The 17,207-nt window shown below is 41.4% G+C and overlaps 1 protein-coding gene across 2 annotated transcripts in view; it reads left to right on the top strand.

Moving 5' to 3' along the window:
* Positions 1-1,322: 1,322 nt before the first annotated feature.
* Positions 1,323-17,207, top strand: part of usp36 (ubiquitin specific peptidase 36) — a 77,744-nt gene continuing 61,859 nt past the window's right edge. Inside the window, exon 1 of one of the 2 annotated variants that reach the window (XM_060844859.1) lies at positions 1,323-1,418. The gene's annotated coding sequence lies outside the window, so the exon portion shown is untranslated. Of the gene's footprint in view, positions 1,419-1,757; positions 1,933-17,207 lie in introns of those variants that run through there. The other variant, XM_060844860.1, reaches the window with a different exon arrangement.

Here is a 17,207-nt window from a genome sequence, read left to right as displayed (position 1 = left end):
AGAAAACATTAGCCTCAAAAGTCAAAAAGTAGTCCTCGAGATCACAACAAGTGGTTTAAATATACTTTTTAAAAACTGCCCAGGTAGCTGGTGAGGTTTTTCTGTCCCAATCGAATGAAGTCTTAAGTGTATTTCGATAAGTTTACCGAGATTTGTTTAAGTAAGATCCTGACAGGGCACTTCAGTACAATGCTTCACATGCCCTGGACAACCACCCTTGCAGGAAATGTCAGAACGAGCAAGGTTCATTGAGGTTCTTTGTGCAGAGGTGAAAAAATATTGTCATTAAGCATAGTGCCCATCAGATAAGGGGGTATAATGCAGATACATCTGGTTAGGGACAAGGAAATATTGTATGGTATAAACATAGAGAGGAAATTTAAATAGGTTTTTTGTAGGGTTAAATAATCTTTTAAAGAAGCAATATTGATCAATGTTTAAAATACTCAGCAAAAATATAACATGATGCAGTATTAAGTAAGTAAACATTGTCCAAGAGGTTTATAAAATCATGGGGGGCATGGATAGAGTAAATAGACAAGGTCTTTTCCCTGGGGTGGGGGCGTCCAAAGTTAGAGGACACAAGTTGAGGGTGAGGAGGAAAGGTATGAGGCAACTTTTTACAGAGGGTGGTGCTTGCGTAGAATGGGCTGCTAGAGGAACGGGTAGAGGCTAGTATAATTGCAACATTTAAAAGGTATCTGGATGGTTATCTGAATAGGAAAGGTTTGGACCGATATGGGCAGGGTGCTGGCAAATGGGACTAGATTGGGGTGGGATATCTGGTCGGCATGGATGAGTTGGACCAAACGGTCTGTTTCTGTGCTGTACATTTCTATGACTCAAAGGAATCTGCAAAGAAAGGACTGCCATTTGCATCGTTTATTTGACAGCCACAGGACATTTTAGCTGATGAAGTATTTTCGTCAAATCAGGATCATAAGAATTCTTTCACAATCTCTGGGAGTAGGGAGAGTAAATTTGTGCCATATTTATTCACATTAGTGTGTATTCATGAGACAGGTCTTCAGCAAGGTTGTTTGAAAAGCACAAAATTTGAACATGTAACTGAACATTTATCCGGCTGAGCTCCTAATTTTTTTTAACCACCCCTTTCTCATCAGACTCCACAGATCATCTCGAAGCAACTTCGTCACCAGAGGTTTTTGTTGTCTCTGGGGACAGACGTGCGCCCATTCACTAGATATGCCACCCAGCAATAATTCTCCTGCTCCTCGGATGCTGCCTGACCTGCTGTGCTTTTCTAGCGCCATATCTCCAGCATCTGCAGTCCTCACTTTCGCCCATCAATCATTGCTGTTTACTGCTGGCTTTCCCGGATGTCCGCCAGCGCTGCTGAGCGCTGAGTCCATGATGTGAAACGGCTCTGCAGTGCTCGCCCCGTTAATTCTGACCAGGTAATCCTGACATTTTGTTTCGCTCCTTCCACGGCAGTAGGAAATGAGTGCTACTGCTACTGCAGTGTGTGCCTGTCTTTGTAGGTGAGAGCGTTGCTACATTGTAGCGCAATGTTGCAGAATGTGGCGGAATGGATACACTGAGCGAGCGCGAGGCTTCCCGGCCTGCTGCCGGGACTCGACCGCCACTGATTGGTCCGGTTTGTGGACCTACGCTCCATGTGGGCGGGGTGTCCGGCGGATCCTGATACTGATTGGTTCAGCGCGCTGCCACTCAATGAGGGGGCGGGACGGGACGGTGTGTGTGTGTGTGTGATCGGCGCTTTGCGAGGAAGCGGCTACAAAGTATCCGCCGGCCCAGCCAGGTCCAGGATCACTGCAGTCTGACTGTTTTGGACTGAAGCGACCGGCGCGATGGCTAATCTTCACCCTCCCGGCGTCTCTTCGCGCTGTCATTGTGTTTGAGGCTAGAGCGGCTTGTGAAGAGCTTGACCGTGACTTTCACACTTGGCTGGTTAGTGCCATGTTCCCGGGGCTGTGAGGGGGTTAGTGGGGTTTAACACGTGCTGGCTTGCTGCATGTCGGAGTCAAGCGTGCGCCTTTCGAGCGATTATGTAAGTCGCCATCGCGCGTTTCCATCGAAATCAATACATTGCGCCCACAGATTCGTCCTCAAGAATTTGTACTCGTCAGCATCTGATTGTTTATTATTAGTTAGTTATCCGATGATGACGAAACAATCCTTTTTATAGTTTTATTTCCCGATTGAGACATGAACATTTCTGAAATCGTTCGGCCGTTAGTTGTTTTCGTGTGTGTATTAAGCATATTTTAGGAGTAAGCAACAAAGTTGCAGACCTGTGAAACACATTTCGAACCATTGGCTAATAGATATTGGTTTCATGGACTTGCACGTGTCGAGAAAGGGTCAAAAACAGCAACGCCAAATTATTTTTTTCTTTGAAAGGAGCGGCCTACGATCCCGGACTAATCTCTTTCCGTTTGGCAAAACCGGTTTTTAAAAACAGAAAGTGGCTTGTTTCTGTTGATTGCACTCATGCACGAGTCAGAAGTTGGCGGGTTTAAGCAGCACGTTAGGCCTTAATTCTGTCATTTAGATGACACATCAGTACGCCAGTGTGGGAGTTAATGGCAGAGGTGTCATTGACATGAGATATTTAGTTCTGGCTCCCACTAGCCTGTTTAAAGTAGACGTGAACGATCCCAATGAACTAAATCATACTTGGTTCTCAGTGTCTTGGGCAATGTTTCACCCTCTATTGTTGCCTTCAAAATAGATTAACTGAGCATTTATCCGATTTATCTTACTGTTGTAAAAATGTTTGAGCAAACAGCACTCCATATTTATAGCTACTCTTCAAAATAATTAATTGTATTGTGAACTGCTTTTGTTTTGAAATGTTATTTAATGTTTTTTACATTTCCCACTGCCAAGGAAGAAAGATCATTGTTTCCTTAATCACTTGAGTCTTCATATCAGCTTTCAGTAAGAGGAGCTGATTTGTAGAGTTACTAGAGTCTTGCAGCATGGAACGGACCCTTTGGTCCAACCAGTCCATGCCAACCATTATCCCAAGCTAAACTAGTCCCTCCTGCCTTTTATCCCTCCAAATATTTCTTATTACTATACTTAGCCAAATGTCTTTTAAATATTGTAACTGTATCCATCACTTTCTCTTGAAGTTCATTCCGGACAAGAACTACTGTGTTTTAAAAAAAATCCCCTCCTGTCATATTTAAATCTTTATCCTCTCACTTCAAGACTTTGTCATATTTTTAAAGTCCCCTATCCTAGGGAAAATACTTTGTTTACTTATAAAATCATGAAGCACATTGATACGATAAACCTCTCTAAGGTCACCCTTCAGCCTCTGATGCTCCAGGGAAAATAGCCCCAAACTATTTAGCCTCTCCCTGTAGTTGAAACCTTCCAACCCTGATAACAGCCTGATAAATCTTTTCTGAACCCTTTCAAGTTTCACAACATCCTTTCTACAGCAGAGAGACCAGAATTGCATGCAGTATTCCAAAAGTGGCCTAACCAATGTCCTGTACAGCTGCAACATGACCTCCCAACCCCTACACTCAATGCACTGGCCAATGAAGGAAAGCTTACCAAATCGCGTATTCACGATCCTACCTTCCTGCGACTCCACTTGTTCAGTTGATATAAAGGATTGGACCATAGAGCATGTTGGAAACCCCTGTGCCCTTCTATTAGTTAATGGTTAATTCTGTTAGTTCCTTTCATACTGTGTCAGGAGGGCTCCTGGTTTAAACACTCAGCTGGACAGAATAGCTGATCACCGCCAGGGTGGTGAAAGGATTTGGCTTCCTGCTGCCCGGTAAGGTAGGGAGGAGCAACATGATTACCATGTTGCTTAGCTCCTCTCTGATATCTGCTAGAAGTGAGAGAGAATGATCCTCAGATATTTTAAGCTGATGCACACAAATGTACAATTGAACCAAACAATGTTTATTGCACAGAAAAGGCCATTCTGCCTATCAAGGGAACTCTGCTTTTCTCCACAGATACTTACTGATCCGCTGTGTTTTGCCAGCCTTATACTGTGTTATTTCAGATTTTCCTGTGTTGTCTTTGCTTTGGTTTTCCCCCATTCACCTTATATCAATGTCGTTTGCTTCTTGACTTTCCCACCGATACACATTTCTCTTCAGATACCTCGAGGGTAGCATGGTCGTTCAGTGGTTAGCACTTCTGCCTCACAGTGCCAGAGGCCCAAGTTCAATTCCAGCCTCGGGCGACTGTCTGTGTGGAGTTTGCACATTCTCCCCACGTCTGCGTTTTACTCCCACAGCTCAACAATGTGCAGCTTAGGCAAAATTGGCCATGCTAAATTGCCCGTAATATTCAGGGATGTATAGGTTAGGTGCGGTCAGAGGTAAATATAGGGTGGGGGAATGGGTCTGGGTGGATTACTCTTCGGAGGGTTGGTGTGGACTTGTTGGGCTGAATGGCCTGTTTTCACACTGCAGGGATTCTATGAATTCTCAACGCATCAGTCAAATTCCACTTGAACTTCACAGAGAAGAACTACCCAGCTCCCCCTAATGTTTTGATGTACAGTGACTGAAATTGCTCCTTTCTGAACTCATTCTTTCTGTACCTACCCCAATGGCTATTTCTTCTGAAACTTTATTAGGCTGGAATCATTTTCTTCAATGGAGCTGAAGTAAGGGCGGGGTGGGTGGGGGAGAGAGAAAGGAAATGCTTTGCAGTTTTCTCATGCAGTTTCGTACTGGAGCTGTGAACCTATATGGTTTTTGCTTTTGCCCATGTTTATTGTTTTTTTATCCTTGAAGTGGTACTTGGGAACTGATTTCATCAATCACTGCAAATGTTTACACTGGGTCACTAGGAGTTAAGCAGGATGAGGAAGTCATGGAATATGAGTATCTGGCATGAGGTTCTGTTCAATTGTTTGTTCCATGTCTTATTCAGTTATTCTCCAATTGGAATATTTTCATCCTCTGCGACATATACTCATACTCTGAAGAATGAGTAGTACCTGATTTATCTGGGATCTTTCATCATTGTTTGAAAAATAACAATGAGTTGTGTGCCCTGGTTAAAATAATGCAAGGCTGAAAAATAAGCTATGACAACACAAATGATTGAACTGTATTTCAAAAATGGAGTAGAGCAAATAATTGAAGTCAGCTTTTGTACACTAATATTCCTTCCATTGTTCCTCAATCTCACTGTAATGGGAATGTCATTAAATAATTAATTGAAGATCACACAATACCAGGTTATAGTCCAGCAGATTTGTTTGGAAGTACAAGCTTTCAGAACACTACTCCTTCATCAGGCAGCTGTGGGGCAGGATCATAAGACACAGAATTTATAGCAAAAGATTAGTGTCATGCAACTGAAATGATCTGTTGACCAAACCTAGATTGTTGTTAAGAATCGACTGCAGGTTTCAAGTTGAATAGAAAGACTTAACAGCAAGCTAGGTTTGTTCAATATATTGAATCCGAAAACTTGCACTTCTATATAAACCTGTTGTATTGTAACCTGGTGTTGTGGGATTTTTAACTTTGTCCACCCCAGTCCAACATTGGCATTTCCACATCATCATTAACTGGTTGATTTCACATACTTTAAATTGTTTCTGGGTGCTGTCAATCTAATATAATCATGTATACTTTATTTTCCATTAATTTCCAGTTTTATTTTAAATATGTTATTTTGTAATTGGGACCCCTCTGCCAGTATCTACTTGAAACCGTTTGCCAGACGGTGCCGAGACTCACCAAGATGAGTTTTGCGATGAATGTATGGCCTTGACTGAATGTTTTCCTCAATGTGAAAACTCAGGAGAGCAATAGTACATGCAAGCACATGCCTGCTCACTCAGTGAATTGCAGTATCGGGACACAGCATCATACGTAACTACTACTTTCAAAATGGAATTCAGATTAATCCTGCTTGTGTCAGCAGTTAGTGATGTTGACTGTGTTAATATGATGATTCTTGATTAAATATTTTTACAATTAGTAATCATTGTTATGTTAAATTTCTGATTTAACACAGTCTAAGATGTTCACATATTGTATTCAGGCCCTCCATTTGGTAGCTTGATATTTTAATGAAGCAAAATAATTGGAAGTTATTAAAGTGAAAAGTCGAATAAATTGTTGAGAGGCTTGTTTGAGCATGTTATTTGTCTCTGGTTCAGGGTGAGATTTATTTCAGATTTGTTCATTACGATCCCTTCATGACATTTGCTTTGCATCATCTCAGTTATTGCCTTCACCCTTGCGTCCTAGTTCAAACACTTTGTTCAACTTTCATCTCCTTTAGGGTCACAGTTCTCAGTTGTCTTGAGCTTTCTGTCTCAGTGGCTGTAAGCAAATGCAAGCCGGTCTTGTGAATGGATTCTCTCCCGATCTCCTATGTCTCTATTCTCTGAGAATCGCCTTAGAATATATTGCATACTGCAGCTGTGAGAAAATGCTTCACAGAACCTGCAGGCCTGTGAACAGAGCACTGTTAATGTTTCAGGCCTGATGAATAACCATTGATCTGAAACATTTACACTTCTGTTCTTTTCAGGTGTCGCCTGACCTCCATATTTCCAGCATTTTACTTACTCTGTATATCAGTGCAAGTTTTTTTAGGATGAGCTATTTAATCACTCATTTTGAAAAGCATATTGGAATTTTTAGGAACCAGATATTCAGGGAGCCACAGAAATAGTTGACAGTTTGTTTAAAAGAATATGGAAGATGGGATTGTGTGCAGCTTGAACTGTTTGCAGCTGTGGAGCATCATCTCCCCTGAGTCTGAGTGGCTGAATGTGACTTCTCATTTGTTATATCCTTCATTTTGACTGCCAGAGTATTCTTCATTATCCCAATGGATTCTGTGGAAATTGTGCTTTGTGTGCATTTTGTCAGTCACTGACACACACTTAAGGTAGTTATACTTTATCAGATGTGACGAGCATACACACAAATGATTCCACTTGTGAACAATGGGCATTCAAAACCTTAAGGAGACCACTATGGATCTCACCTGCAATCTAATGTGTCAGTTAAGTATATACTGTTACAAATCTTTGATTCTTACAACACCTCAATCTCTTGTGTTCCTGCTATCTTCTTTTCTTGGTGACTGTTCTTTGACAGATGCTAAAATGGTATCAGTACCCTTTTTGTAATACTTGAAGATGTGAAGTGGTTACTTTAACACTCGTGGTTGTTGTGGGTCAGCTTAAACTGATTGAATACTCTGCCTCCATTCATTTTCATTGTTCACAAATATTGGCTGCTTCGTCCAAATAAGTCCCCGCTGCTTGATGTCAAGGTTATTTGCCAATTGTCCACAGTGATTAGTATGATAAATTTATGATGTGAAGGAATAAAAGAACTTCAGCTAATTCTGCAAGAACATGCAGAGCATCGAGAGTATTGCTCAGTGTTGGTTTAATAATCTGATTAATGGTCAGTGTTTGATGGAAATAGACAGAAAATGCATATAGGCGATTGAGTTAAATCAACTTTGAGTCTGAAATGAGCAATTACGTTGGTTATCTTGTTTCTGGAATTGGTTGAAATTTTCAACTCACAAATGAAGTTTTAGAATGGTCATGAGCAGTTTAATTGGCCAGATAACAGTTTGTCCCTGTGGAGGATTTCAGCGAAAGGGAGGGCTTGAATACACTGGGGCTGTTTTGCCTGCAGTGTCGGAACTGAGGGGTGACCTTATAGAGACTTATAAAATCATGAGGGGCATGGATAGGTAAATATACAAAGTCTTTCTTCCCTGGGGTTTGGGAGTCCAGAACTAGAGGGCATAGGTTTAGGGTGAGAGGGGAAAGATGTAAAAGAGACCTAAGGGGCAACTTTTTTTACACAGAGGGTGGTACCTGTATGGAATGAGCTGCCAGAGGAAGTGGTGGCGGCTGTACGATTGCAACATTTTGAAAGGCAATTGGATAGGTATGTGAATAGGAAGAGTTCAGAGGGATATGGGCCGGGTGCTGGCAGGTGGGACTAGATTTGGGTTGGGATATCTGGTCGGCATGGACATGTTGGACTGAAGGGTCTGTTTCTGTGCTGTACATCTCTATAACTCTGTACAATTTGTCGCTTGTTCACATTCATCTTGATTTGAAAAATGTATCCCAGTTTCATAAGATGACAGGAAGGACTCTTCGCAATGCTAAGCATGCTTGTCATCATGGGTCATGGTGTGTTGGGAATTAAGTAGAGGTATTTACACTGTAGTATAAAAAAACTACTTGAATTGCCCAGATAAGTGGTGGGTTTAATTCTTGAGCTGTGTCTTTTGCAATTGATTCCTCTGGTAGCGACATGTTTAGTTGTATTTGTACTGTTATAGCTGAGTGCATGGACAAAGTAGGGTTATGATAACGGGTGGAAATTATACTATGCAAACCAGCATCTGAAGTGGTAGAACCCAAGGACTGACTGCAAGAAAAAGAAGTAGAAAATATTGGTAGTGAAGAGAAAATAATATTTTTTCATGATGTTGATGCACTGAATTGCCTTCAGTGGTGTGACCTTATTATGGAATTTCCTCCAATCCCAACCGCACCTTTTCACCCCAACTAAAATCTGAAATGTTTGTGATTTTTGCAGTTGTAAAAGTGCCAAGATTAACTCATTCTCCTTGGCACAGGGAGCTGGAAAGTGCTGTAGAATACCCACTAGTCTGAAGCACACGATCTTTTGAAATAGAATTTTGGTCGTTTTTGTACTGATTCCCACTAAATTATTAGAGGGACAGTTTTGCTGATGTATTATTTTAATCAACATGTTCAGCTGTTATAGCAAATCTGAGGCTAGTCGGACATTAACCTTACCTTCTGACCTCTAGGTAGGAACAGTACTTCTGTGCAGGAAGAGTTTCAATCTTTGCTTGCACTATAGTGGCTACAAGATGGAGGGCGGACAGAAAATGGTCACTTGTGGTAGGACAGTGACCACCTGTGTTTCTGTCCTTATTTCAGTGAACTCTGTTTCCCACTTTTGGTCTCCACTGTACTTTTAAGATTACGTATGCAGTTCATCTTCCCCTGTTCCATGGGCTGAACGTAACAGCCACTCTGGTTGTGAACATCCATCTTGTAGATTTTTCCCATTTATTTGGGAGATCTTTGACTCTATGACTGTGTATTTGAACAGTGTCTGATGTGCATTGACTATTCAAAATTTGTTGCTCTAAAAGCATTTATCTTCTTAAATTAGTGATTCTCAAGCAAGCAGAAAATGCAGGAGAAATTCAGCAGGTCTAGCAACAGATGTGAATTAGAAACAGAATGTTTCAAATCTGGGATCACTTTTCAAAACTGGAGTTTCTCAGTTTCTCCAGCATTTGCGGCATCCACAATATTCTACTTTTCATTTCTGAGCTTCTCAAAATGGGGTCTGTGGAGACTTTTGTACAGATTAACCAATGATGCTGCTGTTTTTCGACTGAACATTTAGTAGTTCTTGAGGGACATTTCACAATAACATTGTACAACAATTATTTATAAGTAGGATTAATTGTATAATTTATAATGGTTAGTGTGGAAGAGTGCTTGTTAACTTTTGTGTTGAACACTGTACAATTGCAGTTACCTTCTGTGATGGTTTGTTGATTGATTGATTGATTGGTACAAAAGTAAGTAAATGAATGGTGGCTGGGTGGAATGTTTGGTGTAATCCAGCAAGGAGTGAGCAGAATATGGTTACGGTTGTGCTCCACAACATGGATTGGCTCTCCTCTGAAAGAGGTGGATACATGACGAAATACACAGAACCACGTGATCATCAGGTGTTGAGCAATAAAAAGTTGATGCATGTTGGAGTGCTCTAGTCTTGAGCTGCTCTCCAGATTTTAGACCCTTTTGAGGGAGGGGAAAAATAGGTTTTAGGCCATTTTAGATTAGATTCACTACAGTGTGGAAAGAGGCCATTCGGCCCAACGAGTCTAAATGTAGAATTTGGTGTTGGAAATGCTGTAGCATGCTAAGTTGTTAAAATATTCACAAAACTAATCTGAAGCACATCTGTATCTTGACTTTTGAAGTTTTGATGGGAGGAATTGTTGTCCATGATTGATCCATTTGAGAAAGAACCCTTCCACCTAAGCAAGCGTGACCTGCTGACTTAAATTGTTAATCACAAGCTCACTGTCTGTAGAAGATGTTGGTCTACTGTTACCAGTATTCAGAAACATTCTGATACAGTGTGTTTATATCTATCTGGTTAACTCGTCTGAGTTAAGTGGGGTTGGTGCTGCAAATAGATGAGTATGTGTCTACATCAATCATGAAGGAACAAAAATCATGCCATCTGATGTGACAAAGTATTGGCAACTCTCAGCAGATCATACAGCAGATATAAACACTGTCAAGATTAGAGTGGTGATGGAAAAACACAGCGGGAATTGATGAAGGGCTCCTGCCTGAAACATCATTGATTTTCCTGCTCCCTCAAAACTTTTGACAGCTCTTTCAAAACTCTGACCCCTACCACCTAAAAGGGCAACCGTAGCAGTTCCCCACCAAGCCACGCACCATCCCTTCGCCCTCTCTGAGTCAAAGTCCTGGAACATAGTTCCTGAAGCATTGTGGGTGACCCTATGCTTTGAGGACTGTAATGGTTCAAGCACCCAGTTCATTTCTGCTTTCTCAAGGGCAACCAGGAATGGGCAATAGTAAATCTGGCGAAGTGGAAAGATTATTACGGCTTAGGAATCTGGAATTAGTGGGAAGTAGACGATGGCTATCCTTCTGGTAGCATATTGAAAATGAATGCCCATCACATAAAGTTGATGCTGGAAAGAATAATTACTAGACCAAGCAGGATTGCATTAAATTCAGTTGTTCTCAGTGGTAGTTTTCTAATTAGTTATCTAAGTTATTGTGTAAGTATGTTTGACATTTATACATGTTAAGCAGCAGAACAAAATTCCTCTTTAAATATACAATTGTGTCGGAAGTGTTTAATTGTTCTATTTTTACCCGTGCATTTTGATGTCATGGTTTAAGATTCTTTCGTTTTTGTGAAACTTGCATTAATTTATGCAAGTAATTTCAAAATGCATAAGAAATATTCTTTCACGCAGTCCAGTCCAGCATTCAATTCCTAATCCTTCACTCATCAATGATCCATTTTTGGACGTAGCAGTGATTGATACGACTTTTTTTTTAATGGTGCATGATGTATGCACGAATAGAAAACTCTGGAAACGAAAATGCCATTTTTTCACAAGTTGTGTTATTGTAATTTCTATCTAGCGGGGGAAGGTTTGTAAGTTAGAAGCAACTCTGACGTACAGCAATAACTGACCTATTGAAACCTGAAAGATAAGACTACCCTTGCATCTTAAAGAAGAGGTTATTCTTTACCCAGTTTTAGGGAACGCTCAGAATTTGTGCTGCCCATTTGTTTTCACTGAGTTATCATGTAGTTTGAAAAAACAAATTCAGATTAATGGTATGGTTACGTAGTATTTTTGCCATCCTAAAACAGGTTCCTCTCTGTTTGGACATATTTAGTTTTAGGTATTGCTTTAATTTTAAAGAAATATGAAATTCATCAACATTGAAAGAGCTTCAGGAACAGAAAATACAGGTCATTCTGATATAACGCTGACAGTTGTGTTCGTCTGTAACCTCGCGCCACAGAAATCTTGCTGCAGAAGATGGCTAGTAGAAAATTGTACCCATTCAGAAAGCTTATGTTATCCAACAGCACCCACAATTCGTAAATCACGTTATAGCCAACTCACACTGAAACGCGCATTATAGCAGAACGACCTATGTCAGATATTGAAGTGAACTAAAAATGAATTGGGCAGGATGCAAATATAATTTGAGTCCAGTACTATTGCAGTCACTTACGGTTAGAACACCAAGAGAATTGGAATTGAATGAAGACCTGGAAAACAGGCTCAGTAAAAATGTCAAACAGCAGTGCACAGTATAAATCCTTTAAGCAAATTACTTCAAAATTGGGGAGGACATGTTAGCTTTGTCACATGTTAGATGTGTTAATTAAAGAAACTTGCATAGTGCAGAATCATACAAGACAGAAGATGACCTTCAGTCAGTTAAGACTTCACCAACAGAACTACTGAATCTACACTAATCCTACTTTCCAGCACTTGGTCTATAGCTTTGAATGTCATGTCATTCAAATATTTTGTTAAGTTTGAGGTTTGAGGTTTCCTGCCTCAACGATGATACCAGAATCTATGATCCTAGATTTCCACTACTCTCTGACTGTAAAGGTTTTTCCTCCAATCCCCTCTAAACCGCCTGCCTTTCTCCTTCCTTAGATGTTTTCTAAGTGTAACCCTATCCTGCCCATGCCCTTCGGTCTTATTCACTTCTATTAGGTCACCTCTCAGCCTTCTGTGCACTAAAGGAAACAGCTTGAGCTTATCCAGCCTTGCTTCATAGCTAAAGTGCTCCGCCCCAGGCAACCTGTTGGTGAATCACCTCTGCGCCCTTTCTAGTTCAATCACATCCATCTTATAATGTGATGACTAGAACTGCACACAATAGTCCAGCTGAGGACTAACCAAAGCTTTGCACAGATCTAACATGGCACTTTCCTCTTATAATCTATGTCATGACTGATAAAGGCAAGTGTCTTTGCCACCTAACTATCCTATTAATTGCTCCTGCTTTTGGGGATCTTTGAGCAAGCACCCCAAGATCCGTCTGTTCCTCCAAGTTTCCTGGTGTCCTAATATTTCAATGGTTACTCTCTCAGCTTGTTACTTGTTCCAAACTGCATTGCCTCCCACTGTCTGGGTTAAATTCTGCTTGCCACTGATTTACTATCTGACTAATCCGTCTGTATCCTCCTACATAGTAAGACCTTCTTCCTTAGTGTCAACTACCTGACCAATCTTTGTGTCATTTGCTATTAATGCGCACGCACGTTTGCAGCACACGTGTGCACACATTCACATGCTCACACATAAGCATCATTTATATATCACGAACAATAAAGGACCCAGTACTCATCCCTTGAGTACGCCACTGAACACCAGCCACCAATCACACAAACAGCCTTCTACCACCGCCCTGCCTCTAAGACAATTTCGGATCCAACTTGCCAAATTACACTGGATCACCCAAGCGTTTACCTTTTTTTGTATGAATCTCCCATTTGGGCCTTGTCAAAGGCTTTGTAGTAATCCATATCAACCTATCTGCAAAAAGGAGATAGTGAGGATAATGGATGCTGAAGAGTCAGAGTTGATGAAGTGTGGCACTGGAAAAGGCAAAGCAGGTCAGGCAGCATCTGAGGAGCAAGAGAGTCAACATTTTGGGCATAACCCTTCATCAGGACTGGTTGTGCCAGAAACATCGACTCTTTTGCTTCTCAACTGCTGCCTGACCTGCTGTGCCTTTTCCAGTGCCACATTTCATGGATTCAATCTTTCTGCACACCTAGTCACTCAACTCAAATTCAATCAAACTTATTTGGTATGACCTCCCTCTGACAAAGCCATGCTGGCTATCCCTGATCAAACCTTGCAACTCTAAGGAAATTAATTCTCCCCTTCAGAATTCTCTCCAATTGTTTGCCAGCTGCTGATGTGAGACTGTTCAGTAATTCCCAGGTTTATCTTTACCATACTTCTTGGAAAAATGGAGACACGTGAGGTGTTTTTCGGTGCTCTGGTAGCTCCTGTGTGGCCAGAGAGGAATTTAAATCTTGGGGTCAGACTCCTGAAATTTCCTCCCTTATCTCCCATTGCAGTCTGGCATGCAATTCAGCCAGACCTGGCAAACTGTCCACTTCTAAACCTATCCAATGCCTCTTCACTCCCTGTAACAATTTACTCAATAACTTCTCAGTCTGTCTTCCTGAATTCTGTACCATCATCCTCCTTTTGCCATACGAAGGCAGGTGTGAAGTTCTTGTTGAACACTCTGTCAATGTTCTCTGGCTGCGGACACAGATTGCCACCTCAGTCCCTAATGCACTTCACTCTCTCTCCCTGGTTATTCTCTTCCCTTTGATAGAATATTTTGGGGTTCTTCGTGATCTCACCTGTTGATATTTTTGTGTGCCCCTTCTTTGCTCTCCTAATTGCTTTCTGAAGTTCCTCCTGCATTTGCTATGTTCCACTGGAATCTACAGTCTTTTAGAATAATAAAGTCATTGCGCTACACAACATGGAAACAGACTCTTTGGTCCAACTTGTCCATGTTGACCAGGTATTCTAAATTTAATATAGTACCATTTGCCATCATTTAGCCCATATCCTGACTTAACCCCTTTCCATTCATATACCCATCCATGTTGTAATTGTACCAGCCACCACCAATTTCTCTGGCAGCTCATTTCATACATGCACCACTCTCTGCATGAAAAAGTTGCCCCTGACGTCCCTTTCAAATCTTTCCCCTCTCACCTTGAACCTATGCCCTCTCTAGTTTTGGACTCCCTTACCCCAAAGAAAAGACATAGAACGTTACAGCGCAGTACAGGCCTTCTGCACTGACCTCTGATGCCCATCTATTATTATCCATAAGCATGTCTAATGCACTTAACATCAGCGAGTCTACTACTGTTGTGGGTAGGCTGTTCCACATCCCTTCTGCTCTGAGTGAAGAAGCTAACACTGATATGTCCTCAAATAATTACCCCTCAATTATGTCCTCTCGTGTTAGCCTTCATCTGTGGAAAATGGCTCTTGCTGTCCACCCTATCTAACCCTCTGATTATCTTGTACATCTTGATTAAATCACCTCACAACCTTCTTCTCTCTCATGAAAACAGCCTCAGTTTCCTCGTAAGACCTTTCTTTCAGAACAGGCAGCATCCTAATAAGTCTCTGACTCTTTCAAAAGCCAATATCCTTCCTTTAATGCAGTGACCAGAACTGTATGCAGTACCCCAGGTGCGGCCTTACCAGTGTCTTGTACAGGTGAAGCATGACCTCGTGGCTCCGAAACTTAACTCCATACCCCTATCAATCAACACACCATGTGCCTTCTTAACAACCCTATCAACATGGGTGGCAACTTTCAGGGATTTATGCTTCTGGACACAGATCTCTGTGTTCATCTGCACTGCCAAGAATGTTACCATTAGCCAAGTACTCTGCATTCCTGTTACTCCAACAGAAGTGAACTACCTCTTGCTTTTCCAAATTAAGCTGAGTTTGCCACTTCTCTGCATCTTATCTATGTCCTTCTGTAAACCACAACATTCTTTGGCACAATCCATAGTCTGCCTACCTTAGTGACATTCCCAAATTTACTAACCCGTCCTATGCCCACATCCATATTGTTGATAAAAATGACAAACAGCAGTGGCCCAAAACAGATCCTTGTGGCACACCAATGATAACTGAACTCCAGGATGAACATTTCCCATCAACTACCACCCTTTATCTTCTTTCAGCTAGCCAATTTCTGATCCAAATCACTAAATCGCCTTCAATCCTGAAACTCTGTATTTTGTGCAATAGCCTACCGTATGGAATCTTATCAAACGCCTTAGTGAAACCAGTGTGCACCATATCAACCGCATTACCTTAATCCACCTGTTTTGTTAACTTCTTAAAGAACTCAATAAGGTTAATTAGGCATGATATACCCTTCTCAAAAGGTGTTGACTATTCAAGACTTTGGCTATTCATCTGATTCATGAACTTCATGATTCTATGAACCTCCATAAATGTTACCCTTCAGCCTCCAAAGCTCCAGAGAAAACGGCTCCAGCCTATTCAGTCTCTCCCTGTAGCGCAAACCCTCTAACCCTGGCAACATCCTTGTAAATCTTTTCTGAAACCTCTTCAAGTTTCACAATATCCTTCCTATATTAGGGAGACCAGAATTGTGCATGGTATTCCAAATGTGGCTGAACCAGTGTCCTGTACAGCTGCAACATTATCTCCCAACTCCTACACTCAATGCATTGACCAATAAAGGCAAGCATACCAAACACATTCTTGACTGTACTGTCTGCCTGCAACTTCAGGATCAATGAAACTGCACTCCAAGGTCTCTTTGTTCAGCAACACTCCCCAGGACCTTACCAATTCCTGCCCTAATCTACCTATCCAAAATTCAGCTCGTCTCATTTCTCTGAATTAAAATCATCTGCCACTGCTCGGCCTATTGGCTCATCTGATCAATGTCCCATTGTACTGTGAGGTAACATTCTTTGTTGTCCATTACACTCTCCAATTTTTGTGTCATCTGCAAACTTACTAACCATACCTCCTGTGTTCACACCAAGTCATTTATACAAGTGAACACATCTATCCTGGGACAGGCTAAGCAAAGACATGCCAGAGAATTCCTACAGACCTGGCACTCTAACCACAACACCATAAACAAACACACAGATCTAGATGTCATCTATCTACCTTAAAAAAAATGAACAGGAAATGACATCACCACAAACCCCAGGAACCCCATCCAGGAGAAAGATATAAATAGAAAGCAGGTGACAACAGCTTCGCTTCACTTGGAGGTCGCCACTGATGATGTTACCTAGCCAGGTAATGAAACGTCTGGATATCAAACCTACAGCTCAGCGAGCAAACCTACACCCTAAACCTCAACCTGAGCTACAAACCTTGCAAAAATTATCCACCTTTTGTGCACTACCAACTCTTGTAATATCGACATCTATAATATAATCCCAATAAGGTGATCATCCCTTTCTTATTTCTCAGTCCCACCCAAATAACCTTCCTGGATGTACTCCCAGGAATATCCTCCCTCAGTACAGCCATAATCCTTAATTGAAAATGCTGGCCTCCCAGCCCCCAAAATCCTTCCTATAGCATCTATACCCTAGGACATTAAGTTGCTAGACCTGTTCATTCCTGAGCCACAGCTCCATTTGTGCCTATTAAAGGCCCCTCTTTTCCTCCTTATTTAATGCTGAATATTTCTCGACATTTGAGGGTTGTTTTTGAAGACAAGTCACCTTCCTTCCACTGTCTTGTAGATTTCTCGCCAGTACCTGTTCCCAGTCTACTTTGGCAAGATACTGCCTAATTTTAATCAAACATGTCTTCCCCAATCCAAAAATCATTTTTCTGTCCGGACTGTCTTTCTCCTTTCCAGTAACAAAACAATTGGTGTTGTTACCACTATCACTAAAATGCGCTGCTGCCCCCCAACTCCCCACCCCACTGATCTTTCTCAGAATTAGATCAAGCACTGCACTGTCCCATGTTGGACATCCTGCATGTTGATACAAAAAGCTCTCCTAAATGCATCTCAAAAAATCTGCTCT

This window comes from Hemiscyllium ocellatum, chromosome 25, assembly GCF_020745735.1.
Source record: "Hemiscyllium ocellatum isolate sHemOce1 chromosome 25, sHemOce1.pat.X.cur, whole genome shotgun sequence".
In the NCBI taxonomy this organism is placed as follows: Eukaryota; Metazoa; Chordata; class Chondrichthyes; order Orectolobiformes; family Hemiscylliidae; genus Hemiscyllium; species Hemiscyllium ocellatum.
The sequence above is the reverse complement of the archived record's forward strand: the minus strand, read 5'-3'. Positions and strand labels throughout refer to the sequence as shown.